This window comes from Miniopterus schreibersii (genome assembly GCF_964146895.1).
Source record: "Miniopterus schreibersii genome assembly, chromosome: 2".
Lineage (NCBI taxonomy): Eukaryota > Metazoa > Chordata > Mammalia > Chiroptera > Miniopteridae > Miniopterus > Miniopterus schreibersii.
In genome coordinates, this window is record NC_138102.1 from 7,358,905 (window position 1) to 7,376,269 (window position 17,365).

General features: G+C 48.5%; 1 protein-coding gene across 4 annotated transcripts in view; it reads right to left on the minus strand.

Moving 5' to 3' along the window:
• The window catches only part of ENPP6 (ectonucleotide pyrophosphatase/phosphodiesterase 6), a 109,024-nt gene that overhangs the window by 35,680 nt on the left and 55,979 nt on the right, over positions 1 to 17,365 (minus strand). The window lies entirely within an intron of this gene.

The following is a 17,365-nucleotide window of genomic DNA, read 5'->3' on the forward strand; positions in this document are numbered from 1 at the left end:
GTTTTGAACATTTGGAGACCCCACACAGCATAAAGGAAAAACCTTTTACTTAATCACAGAAACCCAGGCCCTGCAAAGTTATGCTTCTAAGTTAAAGCCCAGAGATCCAAGCAGAGTGGGGTTTGGTTTTGTTTTATTTTGTTTTTACCCAAAGCTTTATAATTAGTTTTTTACCATAACCCAAGCTTTTATATGTGGGCTGATATGTTTATAAAATAAAATACAAACTCCGTGCAAATTCCCCAGTGGTTAAGGAACTTATTGGTTCAGTTTAGTCTTTCAACTAGCATTTGCGGAATGCTCCCATGGACTGTATGTCTTCACGAAAGGTGTAGAGACTCAAATCTGAATAAACATGGCCCCATCCTAAGTGCCTTGTGACGTGATACTCAACAGAGGGTCCTCTGGGTAAAAGAGACTATGTCCTCTGGCCCGGCTGAGAAGGAGACCAGGTTCCAGACCTAACTTGAGACTCTTGAGGACGTTCACCCACTCTGTGCCCAAGGACAATTCCTAGTATGTTCTAACTCATTGAAAGTAGGGGCACGCTTCTTATTGGCTCAATTATGTTATCTCTTTTTAGCGTATTGAAGTTTAATGATATTTTTAAAAAATATTTTTAATTGATATTTTTAGAGAGAGAGGAAGGGAAGGGGAGAGAGAGAGAGAAACATCGATAAGATAGAATCATTGACTGGCTGCCTCCTGCATGTCCCCTCCTGGGGATTGAGCTCGCAACCGGGCATGTTCCCTGCCTGGCGCTCGAACCAGCAACCTCTCAGTGCACAGGATGGCGCACAACCAACTGAGCCACCCTGGCCATGGCAGTTTAATGATATTAAGAGAGCCCCTCTCATTAGTAAAAGTTCTTACTAAAAAGACTCCATCCCTATCTAAAACGTCATTTTTATCATTCTAATGACACTCACAAGGCAAGATAATTGTGACAATATGACAATCATGACAAGTCATTCTCTGTGGGTGTCCTCTGGTGCCCTCCCAGGCGCAGGGAGGGGTCTCACTGGAGCAGGTGTGCACAGACACTGGACAGGTGCACAAATGCAAGGCGGTTGGAAAGCATCGCTAAAGTCAATACCCAAGAAGAGCCTCTAAATGAACCACAGGAACGGGCTGGAAGGGCTGGGATATCAGGTCTGGGGACACTGGGGAGAGAGGCCTCGCAGGAGGGGTGTAGGAATCTACTTTTCACTTAAACTGTTCCGACTATTTTAGAAGAAATGCCTGAAACCCAAATACAAGCAGGGGCCTTGGGTGATTCAGTTTCACAAGGTGCTGCATTTAACAAGCATGAAGCAAACACTTTTTAAATCACCTATAACTTTTACTTGTATATCTCAGAAACCCCACAGTATCATTCAATAAAAGTTCTTTTCCTCTTTCCAACATTCATACTCAACACCCTTGACCCCAAAGGCTGCAAACTCTCTCACTCTCCTTTGCTCTCTGGGTAAAAAATCATGAGGAGTCTCCTCTGGATAGTAGAGCTGCTGTACTGACCGGATTGTGTGTCGCTAAACTAAATTCTCCATCTCTTATACTTGGTTTTTGAAAACACCCATCGGGCTTCCCCGAGGAGAGGTAGGACCTATGTGTGCAGTTAACACACAGCTGTAGGATGTGTTAAATTTTCAGATGAGGAAATCTTCTTTCCTGTGGTTGGGTCCCTTAGCTTTTTCATGATGGATCTTCCCTCCTCACCATTGTGTAGGCTCTTAGTACCCCCTTCCAGTAACAACCGAATCGGGGGTTCCTGCTGACTCATTGAAGAAGGTTGTTATGACACTCCTGAGGGAAGCATCTCTGAGACCAAGACTCCAAAGATGGCTTTGGTTCCTGCTCCCACGAGCATCTGGTTGGTCTGGGCTGGCCCAGAGCAGCTCATCCGTTTTAAGGGGAACTGAGACCTATGGAGGTGAGTGATCCATCCCGGCTCCCGAGACTCAACACTCCTCCAAAGGCTGGAGGTGATGCTCCGGAAGAGAGGTTCCCGCTCACCTCCTAGGAGCGGGTAGTGCCTGGAGATCCGGGGACCAGTAGTGTTTCCTTTTATAAGTTAAAGGTTTTCCACGTGTAGAGTGGAGTCCTTCCAACAAGATCATCTCGGCCCCCTATTTAGAAAGTGGGTTCTATGCTTTGAGTGGCTTGGGCCTTGGGTTGTAATGGGAGACTATATTCATCAAAGGCTTAGTGACAGGCGCTGTGCTGGTCCCAGGGGCATCCCTTTGTTCTGGGAAGCTTGCCCTTCACGGAGGCCAGGAAAATGTGTGCCTCCCCCTCATCTGCAGCTCCGTGGCTTCTGCTGAGCCGACTTTCCTTCCCACAAGGAGACTAAGGCTGGCATCTGTGTGTGTAACAGCCTGAGCCTGCTCTTGCTCGAGCTGGTTTCTCACCTCCCTGTGTCTCTCGCTCTCTCACACTCATTGCCTGGGTAAAAACATGGTGAGAAAGAACAGAACAGAGGGTCTGGCTCCTGCAGCCCACAAGCTCTGTCTCCATATCCCTGCCTGGCCCGTATCTATTTTTGTACATCGGCAGCTCTTCTTGATTTTCTCCGGTTGGGTGCAACAGACAGAGCTTTGCGGCAGCGTCAGGCGTGGTGTGCAGGAGGCAGGCCCACTTTCCCCTCGCCTCCCAATGACATCTCTGTGGGGCTTCACAGGCTGTGCCAGGAGGCGCGGTGCTCACCGTGAGAAGGGGGACAGTTCCTGGTCAATCTCCAAACACAGGTAAACGGTTTTCTCTTTGTTCCTCCCTCATCGCTAAGACCGGAGAGTTTGTAAACACTCAGGTTCCACAGCCAATAAGGAACTTTTTTATTATACAAAAGCTCTCCTAATTCCTGGCGTACAATCACTCTTTAATTTAATTTAATTTAATGCTTATCTTTAATTTCTAAAGCCACCCATTATGTTTCCCTGGGGTCCATGTGTGTTTCCATTGGATGAATGCAGTTGTGTCTACTAGATATCAAAACAGCTGGTTGAAAAGTAAAAAATAAAGTTATATTTTAGACACATCAATTTATTCAAAACGTAAATACAGATTACAAAATACTAATGAGGAGCTTGGAAATGATTCTTTTAGAACATACACATTTTCACCCAGAGGCAGAACCCAGGGGAGCTGAGTTCCAAGTCACAGGCAGGCTTCTGGGGCCACCTGCTAGAAGTCTGGGTTACAGCCATGTGTGACCGGCATCCAGAACCAGGCTGTGGGCAGTCTGTCCCGCCCCAGGAGATGAGGGATACAGTGGGGAGATGACAGGCAAGTGATCAGACCGACCATTGCTAGCCCACTTTACAGGTGACGTAACTGAGACCTAGTCTCACTCACACCAGGAGGGGTAGTGGACCTGGGCTTCAGAGGCAGCCTGGGTGTGGAGCCCCGGCTCTCTGCCACTGTGATCTCCTGGCACGAAGCACCGCGTACGAGCTGCCTCTCATACAGGGCCCGGCACTTAGCAAGCCCACGGGAAGGGAGCCGCTGCCCTGGTTGTGTTGACCATGGTGCGATCTGTATGCTCCACCCTCGAGGAGAGGATGACTGCAGCTGACCAGGTCAGTCCAGGGCGGGTCTGTCTTCTAGGTAACAATGCATGGAGGCCTGGAGGCCAAGGCAGGCTCAGGAAGGGTCATAGCTGAGGCCAATGGCCTGAACCAATTTGACAGGTGCTTGCTGATCGACTCAGTAAAGGACGAGTTACCAGCTCCTGGCCACCTCCCATTATCTGGAACTCAGTGCTTCAAGCTCCCATCTCCTTTTGTTCTGACCGTAACTCTAAGAGACAGGTGACATTATCATCATGTTCCAGGCGGGAGAACTCAGGCTCAAAGCGGCTGAGTGACGAGGCTTGGGCCGCGCAGCTGGTGGAAGGGCGGAGCCCCATCCAAGCCAGGTCCCTCTGCCCCAACGCCACACCCTTCCCGGCCCCAGCAACGTTCCAGCCACTGGATTCTCATCTGCCCGCCAGGGCCTGGCTGTTTTAATAGAAATGGCCTCAAAATCCAGGTCTGCCTCTGAGGTTCTCACTAAAGTAACCACATGGAGTTTCCCTGGTCTCTAGAAAGCCAGACATGTTTCTGTCCCTTGCAATTCACTATCTCTAAAGGAGGGACTGCTGCCAGACACGGGACACTTAACAAAGCAGACAAGAATCTTACGCTTTCTCTCCCTCTGGCAAGAGTCCAGCTGTGGAAAGAGTCTTCCAAAGCTCCGGAACCTTCGGATCTCAAGTTAATGAGTGCATTTTAGGGACCGATCATATATACATCACCTCAAATTGACATGGCTCCAAGAAGTAATTATATACCCAATGCAGAGCCCAGAGCCTGAGCAAGTTATATAGGGCAGACTTTCCCACGGCCAGACTCCTCTGAGCACTTTTCCTTGAGTATTTGGAGGGTCTAAAGACAAGTTTAAACCCTATTTAGTAAATTCTCAAATAAATACTTGATACCCAAGAGACTCGAGAGAATTAACAGTGAGTTGCTCAGAGCCCTGACTCACAAACTGACATGTGCGTAGGGATCACTTCTGTGGGGGACAACACCTTATTTTCTTAACTTGCTCAAAGGCAGAATTTGGTTGAGTTGAAGTGGTTTCGAATGAAAGATGCAAGATCAAGTTGAAAGAGAAGTTCACAATTTGTTCACCTGTAAATGCAGCCACTGCCGGATGTGCCAGACACAGGCCTGATTAGAGCCTAGGTCACAAGTATAGCAAGACCGAGATAACAGGCTTTGATTAGCGTGGGAGGTGTAGCGACTGCGATAGAAATAACCAAAATGTTCCAAGGGGAGAGGCTTTTGATTAGAGACCTTTAGGCTCATAGTTTTGAGGTCACTGGATTAAAGAGAATGCACTGTTTTGTTTTTCTGGAGTGCACCAGTTTGGTGCAGTTATTTAACAACTAGAATACAGAAAAAGACACAGAGACTATCTTCCCTCATAAGGTCAAAAATATAAGTTTTGGAATTTTTATTTAAACACTTTTTGTTTTGGGAAAGCAAATTTTTATCAAAGCTCAGAGACATTCCCAAACAGCCTAATCCACCCTCACCTCTGTGAAAAGTTGGAGGAGAGCTTGAATTAATTGCGCGGCATTTGAGATGGAATCTCTTTGGAGACACGTTTCCACTGCGCTGAGCACTGCCAGGGACGTCTAAGCATGGAAGGTATTTGTAGGGGAAACTTATTCCTGGCCATAATCCTGAATACGTGAGAATCTAGCCGACCTCTCTGTCCTGAAGCTCCCCTACCTTCCCCCTGGCGACAAAGTGTCCATCTTCCCCCACCCACTGGATTGCCTCCTCTCCCCCAGGAACATTAGGTTGGCCCCATGCCTCACACTACTAGGGGTGGTTAATTGGGCAAAAAACAGGCTCCAGCCCCTTCCCATCCTGTCTCCTGCAGGTGGACGGAGGCTTTTTTTGCCCCCAGGATAGGGGTTCTCTTTGTGCCAGAGCAGGGGGCTGCTCCAGTTTTTCAGCTGTCCTATCCACCCCTTGTGACTGGGGCAGGGGTGGGGGTAAGGATGGGGAGTTCAATTCAGTAAGAAAAAAAGGCGCAGTTAGGTTTTGGATCCAAGCCACGTTCTCCAACCCAGCTTTTCAATTGGTGTAGAACCTGGTTTGACCAATGGGTATCTCTAGCAACATGGACCAGACATCAAAATATTATTGAATCAACTGTTAAGGCCAAGAGTTGATAAGGAAAGATCTAATTCAGCTGTTCAGGAGTGTGAGGTCTTCAGTAATATCAACAGCTCAGTCTAGTGTGAACCAACCAATCTACAAAAACACAACAGAACAAGCCAAAAAACCCACCCTTTTTTTGGCATGAAACAAATGGAAGAAAACTCAGGTTTCAGCATGGCTGGTTTTGTGTCATTGCTAGAACGTGTGAGGTATGATGCTGGCCTGTCCGAGTTCACTGCCTTGGGCTAGCTCTGGCCATGGCAAAGTGAGACCAGCCCCCCAAGTCATGGGAGGAAGAGAGTTTGGGCCATCACTGTGGCCACCGCTCATCTCTTCAGATCCGTGGCCAGCATGTAAGCAAACGGAGTTTGGAATTGACAAGGTGCGTCACTTAATGATTTGTGGATATAATTCCCTTTGGGTGCTCTTAGCATATATAAAATGTGTTGAAAGACAATTTGTCTTGGGAATGAAAGAGTACCTCAAATGTGCAACTCATCACTTGACTGGGTGTGAGAAGGGTCGTTCTGATGCACTGAGAGTTTCCCTGTCCAAACAGTAGATACCATTGACATAGAGCAGCGTTTTGAGTTAAAACTAGAAGCATCGGGCAGGATGAGAACTGGCAGGAACTGAGGACCTATGAGAAGCTTGTGGCCCGGCAGAAAGCATTTTGGAGCCCAACAGCCTAAAGTTTCACCCAATCCCAGCAGTGGGACCTCACACAAGTTACTTAACTTCAGTGGGCCCCCGTTTCCTCATCTGGAAAATGGGAATAATCATAGTTTCTTGCAGAAGTAAATAATTTGGGGTAGGTAAAACTTTAGTTTGGTGTCTGGCACATAGTAGGCTTTTGATAAACGCACACCACCACCCAAATCCCCCTTTAAAGGACAGTGTTATCAAATAGTGCACAGTGATCGATGGTTTCTAGGGAGAGATGGGGCTGGGCAGCCTATTTCTTACTTTGTATTTACACATCATGTTCTGGGGCAGATTCTCAAAACTCCTGAAGGAAAAGAAAAGAAGCATTGCCACATTTTGCTCAGGAAAGGTTGCCAAAGGTGAATCTCAAATTCAGAAACTAATCCTGGGGCTCACCTTGGCTGAGAAAGCACCTCCCCTGCGCCTGAGGCAAGCCTGGCCCGACACTGCCCTCTGCTGGCGCTCACAATAATCTTCACCCCCCGCCTCCCCGCCACCCCGCCAGGGTTCTGCTGAGAGCCCCCTGTTCTTTTGCCTTCTCACCTCACGGTTGGAAGACGCCCCAGGATTCTTGGAGCTGCTCGTGAAGATGCTAAACCTGGCAAGAATCCAGGCCGAGGCAGGGAGCGAGGCCAGTGGGGCCTGGTGGCGCCCGTCCAGGCAGCCCCCGCACCCAGGCGATCCCCGGGGTGCCTGTGTCCTGGGAACATAGGAGCGAGCCTGGGGCCTGGACTCTCTCTTTCCGTCTCAGGTTGCGTTTCCATGCCCTCATCCAGCCCGCTCCTAACCCCTGTTTAGTTACACTTCTCTTTTTCGCATTTGCTTTATTTGGTATTTAATTATCCCTGGCCCCAGCCCTGTGTCACCCCTCTTCTTTTCTCCTTCGGTTAGGGTCAGTGATTTTTTTTTTACCCCGATTGGCAATGGTTCCTTCAGTGGACGCTTCATTTACCCTTTGTTCTTCTAGAAGCAGCTACCCCTGCCCCTTGGGAGAGGCCTCCTCCCTTCCCCCAACGTGGCGCACACAGGAGCTTACATGACCGACCTCTCTGGCTACAGTGAGTGGAGAGAGTGGACATTTGTCCCAAGCTGTGCCACCTTCCCCCTGCCCCAAACACACACACACACACACACACACACACACACACATCCCAAGGACAGCCTCTACAACAAAGCTAAGTGGCGAAGTATCCCTGCGAATGTCAAGTTAAAACACCCGTGAAACACCCCAACGGGAGCTGCAGTCTGGGCCTCGGCCGGGGCTGTGGAGGGAGAGCAGCGGCCTCCGGAGCCAGGCCGACACCTCGGACCCTCCTACACTCGTCGCCTTCTCCCAACGTGCACGGAACCTTGTCCCAGTTTGGATTTTCAAAATGTAGTATCCTGGCCAAAATGAGGCTTAACTTGAATCTAAGCAGAAAGAAAAATCAGGCAAACCCCAAATTCAGCCTGTTTATGAGACAACTGGCTGGGCTATTCAAGAATGTCAACATCAGGAAAATCCGAACAAAACTAAGAGGTGCGAATATCCCTCGTAACGGAGAGCAGAGAAATGTGGCCACCAAATGTTCTGCATGAACCTCCATTCGATTTTTGATTTTTTAAAAAGTCATAAAGGATACTTTCTGGCCAATTGAGAACATCTGAAAATAACTGCGGTGACACGGGAGAATATTCTATACATGCTGAGCTACTTAGGGGCGAAGGGTCATGATGTTAGCAATTTGCTTCCACCTGGTTCTGCAAAAACAAAACAAAACAGAAACCGGATATTTCTCAAGTGAGAGTAAAGTGAATGTGCGAAACGTCAATGAGTCGAGAATCCTACGCAGGGCGCACAGACAGGCATAATCCCATGTCGGTGCTCCTGGAGCTTTGAGAGTTTTTTGTTATAAAACTTGGCTGATATCCATGTGATGAAATGCTATTCAGCAATACGAAGGAACAGACTGTAGTAACTTGCTACACTGTGAATGAGCCTCGAAACTATTATGCTCGGTGAAAGAAGCAAGATCCAAGAGACCACATATCAGATGACTCCATTCATGTGAAATATCCATAAAAGGCCAAGGTAAAAAGACATAAAGTAGATTAGTGGCTGTCTGGGGCAGAGGTGGTGACAAACGGGAATTGGCCAATAAATGTGCGTGAGGGACCAGACCTCACAGGGGATGAGACCACCAAGAGAGACGAGAGAACAGGAAAGGAAGAGCTAGGACCAAATCCTGACGCGCCCCAAGGCCACGGGGCTGGCAAACGGGAAGTCAGTGGAAGTTACTAGAAAGTGAGGTTGAGAGGAGGGAGGCAACGCAGAACCCCAATAAAGACAGTCTCTCGAAAGCCTGAGTGCTCAAAAGGGAAAATACCACAGAGCGGTGTTGAAAGATGTCATTGGCTCTGCCCTTCAGAAGGTCTTGGGTCAATTTAGGAAAAGCAGTCATGGTAGAAGGACAACACTAAAAGCCAGGCTGCAGTCCCTCCAACTGCCCGGCCGGGGTCTGAGCCGCGGCCTCCTCACGGCCCCCCGGCTTCTGCCCTTCCCTCGCTGCTCTGCACCCCCCAAGCCCTCGGAGCCAGCGAGATCTTTCTAAAATGCAAGTGACGTCGCAGGCTCCTCCGCTCAAATCCCCCAAAGGCGTTTCCTGCACTTAGGACAAGACCCAAGGCACACCATGACCCAGGGGGACCCGACGTGGCCTTGGGTTAGTTCACTTCATGACAGAGGGGTGGAGAGGAGATTGCACACCCGTGGAAGTTCCTGGGGGGGATCCGGAGGAAGGGGAGGAAGCAGGGCTCCAGGGAAAGCCTTCATCGTGAAGGTCTGATGTTTGTGAGAAGGTGGAGAAGGAAGGGGTTGGGTGGAAGGACCTTCGCTGTTCTGAGAAATTTGGGCCGTAGGAGGCGGTCCCGCAGCAAAGTCGCCAGTAGGGGAGCGGGCCTGACTGGGACCCGTCCCCTGCTCCGTCACTGCGGAGGATCGGCCTGGGGGCGGCGGACTCTGCGGGGCTGATGCCACATAGCTCCAGAGGCCTGAAAGTGTAGGAACAACTTACCCTCAAAAAGACACAATCTCTTCTTTGGAGAAAAGATTAAGAAAATGTATTGCTAATTAAATGGCGGAGACTTTTCTGAACAAAATAAACTAGCAAACGAAAGAGAAACAGACTCATGACAGCTGTCAGAGGGGAGGGGGGCTGCAGAGCTGGGAGGAAAGGTGAAGGGATGAAGAAGAAAAAAAAAAAGCCCAAACAAAAAATCTCGTAGACACAGACCACAGCATGGGGGTGACCAGAGGAGGGGTGGGGAGGTGGGAGAGGGTACAGCGGGGATAAATGGTGACGGAGGGAGACTTGACTTGGGGCGGAGAGCACACCGTACAGTGTACAGATGATGTGTTGTAGAATTGTGCACCTGAAACCTGTGTAATTGTATGAACCAATGTCACCCCAATAAATTCAATTTTTAAAAAGTGGGGAAAAAAGAGGGAAAATAAATAAATAAATAAATAGGGGAGACATTTCAAAACACAGACGTCGGACCACAAATGTGAGCTTCATTGTTAATCCCCTGGGCAGTGGATGAGGCCCTTTTTGCCCCTCACATGCTCCCTTATGTGATAGAAGAGACACTGATTGGCATGGAGAAGTCAAGCCCTGGCCTTATTAACACCGGGACTTCACACCGAAGAGATCTAGAAAGATTGATGGGAATCGAGATGACAGAGAGGGTGATTAAGCGCGCAAATGTACTTGCCACTCTCTCACAGCTCAATTTCCTGGATTTTCCATCTGAGACCCACCGCGGTGGCCTCTCGCCCGCCCGTCGGGCTGTTTCCAAGGCTGGGGCTCGGAGCCCTCAGCTCTGTGTGCTGAGCGGCCGCAGGCCTGGCTGGAAAGTGGGTTGCAGTTGATGTGATAAATCATTCCTCACGGTCATGCCAGGGGCTCCTCCCCTCGGCCGCTCTCCTTTCCTCCCTGTGCAGGTTGCTCCCGCGAAAGCGGAGCGGGAAGCCCGTTAGATATTTCCTAAAAAGACCTAAACGTGTTCTTCAGGGAAATTGGTAGTGAAGGAAGTGATTTTAAATAGAAATTTCTGGCCTAGGTTTCTAATCCCCCAAATCCTACCTCGAGCCAGGCCATTTTCCTCTTTTTTTAAATCATAGCAGAGTCTAACAGTGGGGAGTGTGCGTAAAAACTCAATTCGTGCTTCGGGAGTAAATGGAAATGCCAACCAGAGCTGCAGCTCGGGTGGGCAGCAGAGCGGGGCTCAAGGTCAAATACCCGCCTCGCCTTTCCTTTGACAGGAGCCAAGGTCAGAGGGTTCAGGGGAAGCAGACCCCAGGCGATCCCGAGAACATGTTAAAGAAAGGAGAGAGACCATCGCATCCGAATTCACTCCTTGGAGCCCTCGCCCCTCTTTTGTCAGAAAAGAAACCTGAACCCAGAAAGGCTTTGAGGCCACAGAGTTTAGGCCCCACCATAGCCCGGACTAGAACCTGGGTCTCTTGCTCCTGGCCCATCGCTGTCCTCACTCAGGCATCTTCAAGGGACAGAGCAGAAGTAGCCAGGCCAGAGCCCAGGAAGGGGACACATGAGGGGAGCAGTAGTTGGGTTTGGCAATGAACTGGAAAAATATAAAACATGGCTGCGTAAAATACAAGGAAGTCTTGTTTGGCAGAAGCAGTACCTTTTTATTAGGAAATCCATGTTCTCCTGCCGACCACGAAACCACCTGGACAGGGAAGCCGGGCTAAAGCGGGGACCTCCCTGCCCCCGTGCCTCCCGAGGGACCTGTCACTTCTGAGCACTTTCCAGACTCTCGGTTGTATACGTGGCCTGGGCTCCCAAACCCCAAATCTCTCGGGAACACGAGAGAGTTGTTTGAAACCACGGGCGCCCTGGGTGACTCACCAATTTGGAATTCAGTGAAAAGGCAAACCATAATCATTGTAAGTTGGGTGTCTGCTTGCCTCTTAAAATACTTGAGAGAGTTTGCAAAATACTTAATTATACCCATTTCTGCTTTGTATTCTCAAATCCTGGGTCGGGTGTGACGGGCCCCGGGGAGAAGAGGCAGAGAGAATGGGGGAGCTATGTCCGAGGTGACCGTTGTCACTTCCGTTTGTGTTTTTCATCTGCTGGAGCATGAAAGACGGGACAGACAGGCAGCAGAACCCCCCTTTCCGTCAGGAGTGGGGGTGGGATCGGAAGAGAACGGCTTAAAAGGACACTGGCTGAGATTTAGGGTAAAGTAGTTTCGGAGTAACCTTGAACCAGATACAAAGAGGCCTTTCTTGAGCTCCTACTGAGTGTCAGGGAACGAGAGACACCTGGGTGAGAGGTAGGGCAGCTGGGCCCTGCCCTGTGTGGGACCACAGTGCCCCCCAGGTCCCCAGAACCAAGGGCAATTAGGAGCGACTGGTCCGGGGCTGCAACTCAGTGGCGGGGGTCAGCTCCCAGATGTGGCTCATCAAAAGAGGCCTGTTTAAGCCATTGCTCACGACTGTTCAGCCTGGGCCATTCCAGATAAGCAGCTAAGTGTCTGAGGTTGAATCCTCTCTTTTATACTCAACCCCAGAAGCGCCAATTGTTTGCATTGTCCATTGAGCCACACAAAGGAGGGATTAAGCCAGAGCTGGTTGCCCATGAGGTGGTGAGTCTGGAGGAAGCCGGGAAAGGCGGGGACGCACGGCCTCTGGGTGTCTGCGTGTGAGGCATGCGCCCTGTGCATAACGCGGCCACCACGTCCCCGTCTGCGGGACAGACACTGAGGTGGCTGCACAGGGGGGCTCAGCTGAGAGCGGGAGAGGAGAGGAGAGGGGAGGGGAGGGGAGGGGAGGGGAGGGGAGGGGAGGGGAGGGGAGGGGAGGGGAGGGGAGGGGAGGGGAGGGGAGGGGAGGGGAGGGGAGGGGAGGGGAGGGGAGGGGAGGGGAGGGGAGGGGAGGGGAGGGGAGGAGAGGAGAGGAGAGGAGAGGAGAGGAGAGGAGAGGAGAGGAGAGGAGAGGAGAGGAGAGGAGAGGAGAGGAGAGGAGAGGAGAGGAGAGGAGAGGAGAGGCAGCTTGAGGTTGTGGGAGAAGTACAGGATTTTGTCCTCACAGCTCTGCTATTCGTGGGCTCTGTGACCTTGAACAGTCATGTAATGTCCCAGGCTTGGCTTCCTCATCTGTAAAATGGGGATAACTGTGCCCGCTGTACAGGGTTTTATGAGGATGGGTTGAAATAGTATTTGATAGCACCTAGCACTGAGCTCTACAGACTTACAGACATACACATCCTTAGACACTTGGGAAATATCTTCTGCCCCCTGCTGGACTGAATCTGGCTGACACCAGTGGTTCTGCAGAGACATAGGCCATCCACTGTCTTCTCGGGTCATGACTCTCCCAACCAGAAGCCCTGTGGTGAAAATGCTGAGTGATGCCTGGGGGACAACAGTCCTCTGTTTGGCCCTGATTTACTCACTTCCTGGCTGTTTGGCCTCAGTCAAGCTACTTACCCACTCTAAAGTCTCTCATTTGCAAAAATGCCCTCCCATAACTCCCAAGGTGATTATAAAGATCAATCAAAGCTATCAAGATTAGGAAGGAAGAAGTAACTGTCTTTATTGGCAGGAATGGTGATCTTGTATATTCTTACGTCAGAGAATCCTAAGGAATCCACAAAATACTATTAGAATTAATGAACAAATTTGGCAAGGCAGCCAGATACAAGATTAACACACAAAAATCAATTGTGTTTTTATATGCTGCAAAAATGAAATTAAGAAACGAATTCCATTCACAATAACATCAAAAAGCCTAAAGTGCTTAGAAGTACTTAACAAAAGAAGTGCAAGACATGTGCACTGAAGACCATAAAGCATTGCCGAAAGACCTTGGAACCTGACTGAATGGACAGGCATCCCATGTTTGTGCACCAGCAGACAGTATTGTTAAGATGGCAGTGTTTCCCAAATTGTGCTATAGATGTGACACAATTCCTGTCAAAAATCCTAGCTGAGTTTTTGGTTTTGTTTTCAGAAGTTGACAAGCTCATCCTAAAACTCATTTGGAAATGTAAGTGGCTCTAAACAGCCAAAACAATCTTCAAAAAGAAGCAAAGTGGGAAAAATTACTCATCCCAATTTCAAACTTCCTACAAAGCTAAGTAATCATAAAGGCGTGGTCCTGGCATGAGGATGCCTTAAGGAATACAATTGAGGACCCATTACTAAACCAACATTTATGGTCAGCTGATTTTCTACAAAAGCGTCATGAAAATTCAGTGGGAAAGGAATAATCTTTTCAACAAATGGTACTGGGAAAATTGCCTCATACAATACACAAAAATTAATTCAAAATGGACCACAAACCTAAATGTAAGAGCTAAAAGTATAAAACTCTTAGAAGAAAACACAGGAGTAAATCTTCATGCTGTTGGGTTAGGCGATTATTTCCTAGATCTGACACCAAAAGTACAGTGGTAAAAGAAAAAAATAGATAAATAGGACTTCATCAACATCAAATGCTTTGTACTTCAAGACCCTCCATCAAGAAAATGAAAAGACAACGATCACCTGGGAGAAAAATATTTGCAAATTGCATATTCCCTAACATATATCCAAAATATATAAAGAACTCTTACAGCTAATAATAAAAAGACAAATAACCCAATTAAAAATAGATAATAGAATTGCAATAGATATTTCTCTAAAGAAGTTATCAAATAGCCAATAAGCTCATTATGTATAGCATCATCAGTCATTAGGAAAATGCAAATGAAAACCACAATGAAATACCACTTTCCACCCAATAGAGTGTCTATAATTAAAAAAAGACAATGACAAGTGTCATCAAGGATGTGGAGAGATGGGAACCCTCACACAGTGCTGGTGGGGATGTACAATGCTGCAGCCAAAACACATGAGCAACTTCTCAAATGTTAAACAGAGAGTTACCCTATGACCCGGCAATTCTGCTCCTAGGTGTGTACCCAGGAGAAATGACAACATATCTCCACACAGAGGCTCGTACTTGAATGTTCATAGCAGCTTTTCTCACAAGAGCCAAGAAGCGGAAACAACCCAAATGTTCATCAGCTGGTGAACAGATCAACGAAATGTGGCCTGTTCATGGGATGGAATCCTCGCCAATAAAAGGAATGAGGTGCTGCTACAACACGGATGAACCTCAGAAGCCCTGTACTAAGCCACAGAAGCCAGGCACAGAAGAACACGTATCCTATGGTTCCATTTACCTGAACTGTAAACGCAAATCCTTAGAGAAAGAAAGTAGATTGGGCCGGAGGTGGGAATGGTGGGTGACTGCAGGGCACAAGGTTTCTTTTGGGTGATAGAAATTTTCTAAAATTGTATTGTGGTGATAGTTGTACATCTCTGTAAATGGACGAAAAACCATTGAATTGTCTGTGGGGAGGTATGTGTTTCTGGAACAGCAGCTGATACTGCCTGCTGGACACACGCCTTCCTTTGGGACATTTTGTCACCTCAAACTGAGCCTGTTGGAACACACTGTGACCGTGCCTCTGGAGGGGAGGGGAGGGGAGGGGAGCAAGGAAAAGGGGAAGGCAGGAGGGGCTGCAGAATGTACAGGACCTAGTGCAAAATGAAGATGTGCAATCCACTGACCATCAATGATTAAGAATTTCAAAATGGGGTGGCCGAGCAGAAAAGCAAGCTCGGGGCTCCATGTCATGGCACAGGTGACACGCCATGAGGCTGGTCCTGGTGGAAAGTTTCCTCCAGACCAGGGAGAGACTGGAAGGAGTCAGCTGTTCCAGGGAGAGCAGGGAAGATGCAATGTTTGGGGGCAGTCTCCATGGGGAGCACCGACGTATGAGAGACACATGGAGGAGGCTGGAGTCAAAGCACAAGGTTTTCCAGCTCCAAGCAGCAGGGCCTGGTCTTGGAACCATATGGACCAACATGTGGGCTTTGGGGAGAAGCAGGGTGGCCCAGTGACCAGGCTGCTGCCCCAGGGCCTTGGGACTATATATGACCCAGACCTTTGTGTAACGCTGGAGGAAGAGGAAAAGTCACCCTACTACCCACCTGTAGTGACTGAGACTGAATTTCTACTGATCCCAGTGGGATAGGGGTCATTCAGATTTAGGGTTATTTTTTCCTATGGTAAAATAAACAAATATAAAATTTATCATTTTCACCATTTTTAAGTGTGCAGTTAGTTCAGTGGCATTAAGTACATTCACACTGTTGTGCCCATCACCACCACCCTTCCCCAGAGCTGTTATCCCGAACAGAAGCTCTGCCCTGTCGAGCCCTCCGTTTGCCCAGCTCGCAGCAACCACCGTTCTGCTTCCTGTCTCTGTGAACTTGACCACTCCATCTGCCTCATGTAAGTGGAATCACACAATATGTGTCCTTCTGTGTGTGGCTTATTTACCTTAGAATGCTTTCAAGGTTCACCCATAGATTTAGATTTTGTTAAGAAAAAATAGAGACATGTACAATTTCTTACACACTCAAGTTTGTGAACACAGATTGATACATTAATTTCACCCTAAGACTAGCTTGAGTTCTTGTCTGATTCTGAGACGTTTTTCTCTCGCTGATCCTTCACATCCAGTCAGTCTTGCCAGTTCCCTCTCCCCAGCGCCTATCAAATCCTTGACCCCAGGTTCATTCTGGCCCTGAGGACTTGGCTCCCAGGTTCCTCCATTCTTGCCTTAGACTTAGATGACCTCCCTCCAGCCCACACTGCTCAGAAATGTCAGAGTAATCATCTCTAAACCCAGTTCTGGTCTCCAAAGTCTTCTCATTATTGCTACGTCTGACCCTTGACTTGTGCGATGCCATCGATCCTCATGGCCCTTCTTCGAGGTTTCCACCTGTCCAAATCGTTTGGGCTTTACCAAGATGCCATCACGTCAGCCAACCTTCCCTCTTCACCTCGCAGCCTCAGAAATGGTCTGGGCAGCCCCTGTGCCTATTCTATTCTGTCCTATGATTATATTTATTTCCACATATATGTAGTTGCTCATATATTGCTAGTTCATTTAAGACAGAGGCCCTGTCCCGGTCATCTGTAGAACAGCCCCTTTCACAAAGTAAATGCTCAATATGTCCCTGCATAGAGGATGTTTCACATACGAATGCACTGCTGGAATATACATCAACATTATACATTGCTATAATTACCGAGTTCTGTAGTCCCAATAGTAAGTGGTAAAGGAATCCATGATAGATGAAAACAAAACCTCAAAGCCCCACCCAGCTCTGAAATGTTACTATTCGAAGGTCAAGGCCTATTAGAGGAGGGACATCTTATTTTGACTTGGAAGAGAAAGATGGGTAGAGGGCAGCTGGGGCCTGGGCGGAGGCAAAGTAAAGGGAAGGACTGAGAGTTCCCAGAGACGCCTCCAACAAAAACAGAGAGGTGACAAATATCCGCTGAGGGGATCTCTTGAGGTGAATTTTCAAGACCCCCACACAGTCCAGGTGGTTGGGAATTGGGTAGATAAAGCCATTTTTGTTTTCATCTGATTTCCTTGTCCTTCAGCTAGATGTTGAAATGCATGTTGACACAGTGAGTCTGAGAGTGGATTCTTTGGAACATGATTTCCTTATTTGTTCATTAGAACTTGGTGAGATATGTGTGGAGTTTACAAAATAGCAGCCTGCCTTCCGTTATTATCTGTGGCCCTGGGAAATAGGGGGGTTGGCTGAGCAGAGGCCAAACACCACCCCAACATTCTAGGAGGTCCCATCTCCTCCCTGAGCAGATCTTTGATGAAATCTACAGGAAACCATCCTCCAATCTTATCTCCCCTTCAGCTCACACATCCTGGAGATGTTGATGAGTGTGAAAAAAAGAACCCAAAGCAACCCAGGCAGAGGAGCCCACCCATGGAAGAGTGGGGTGCTCAGAGCCAAGCTGAGAGCCTAGGCAAGGAGGTCAGCCTGGATCAACGGGCAGGAGGGGTCAG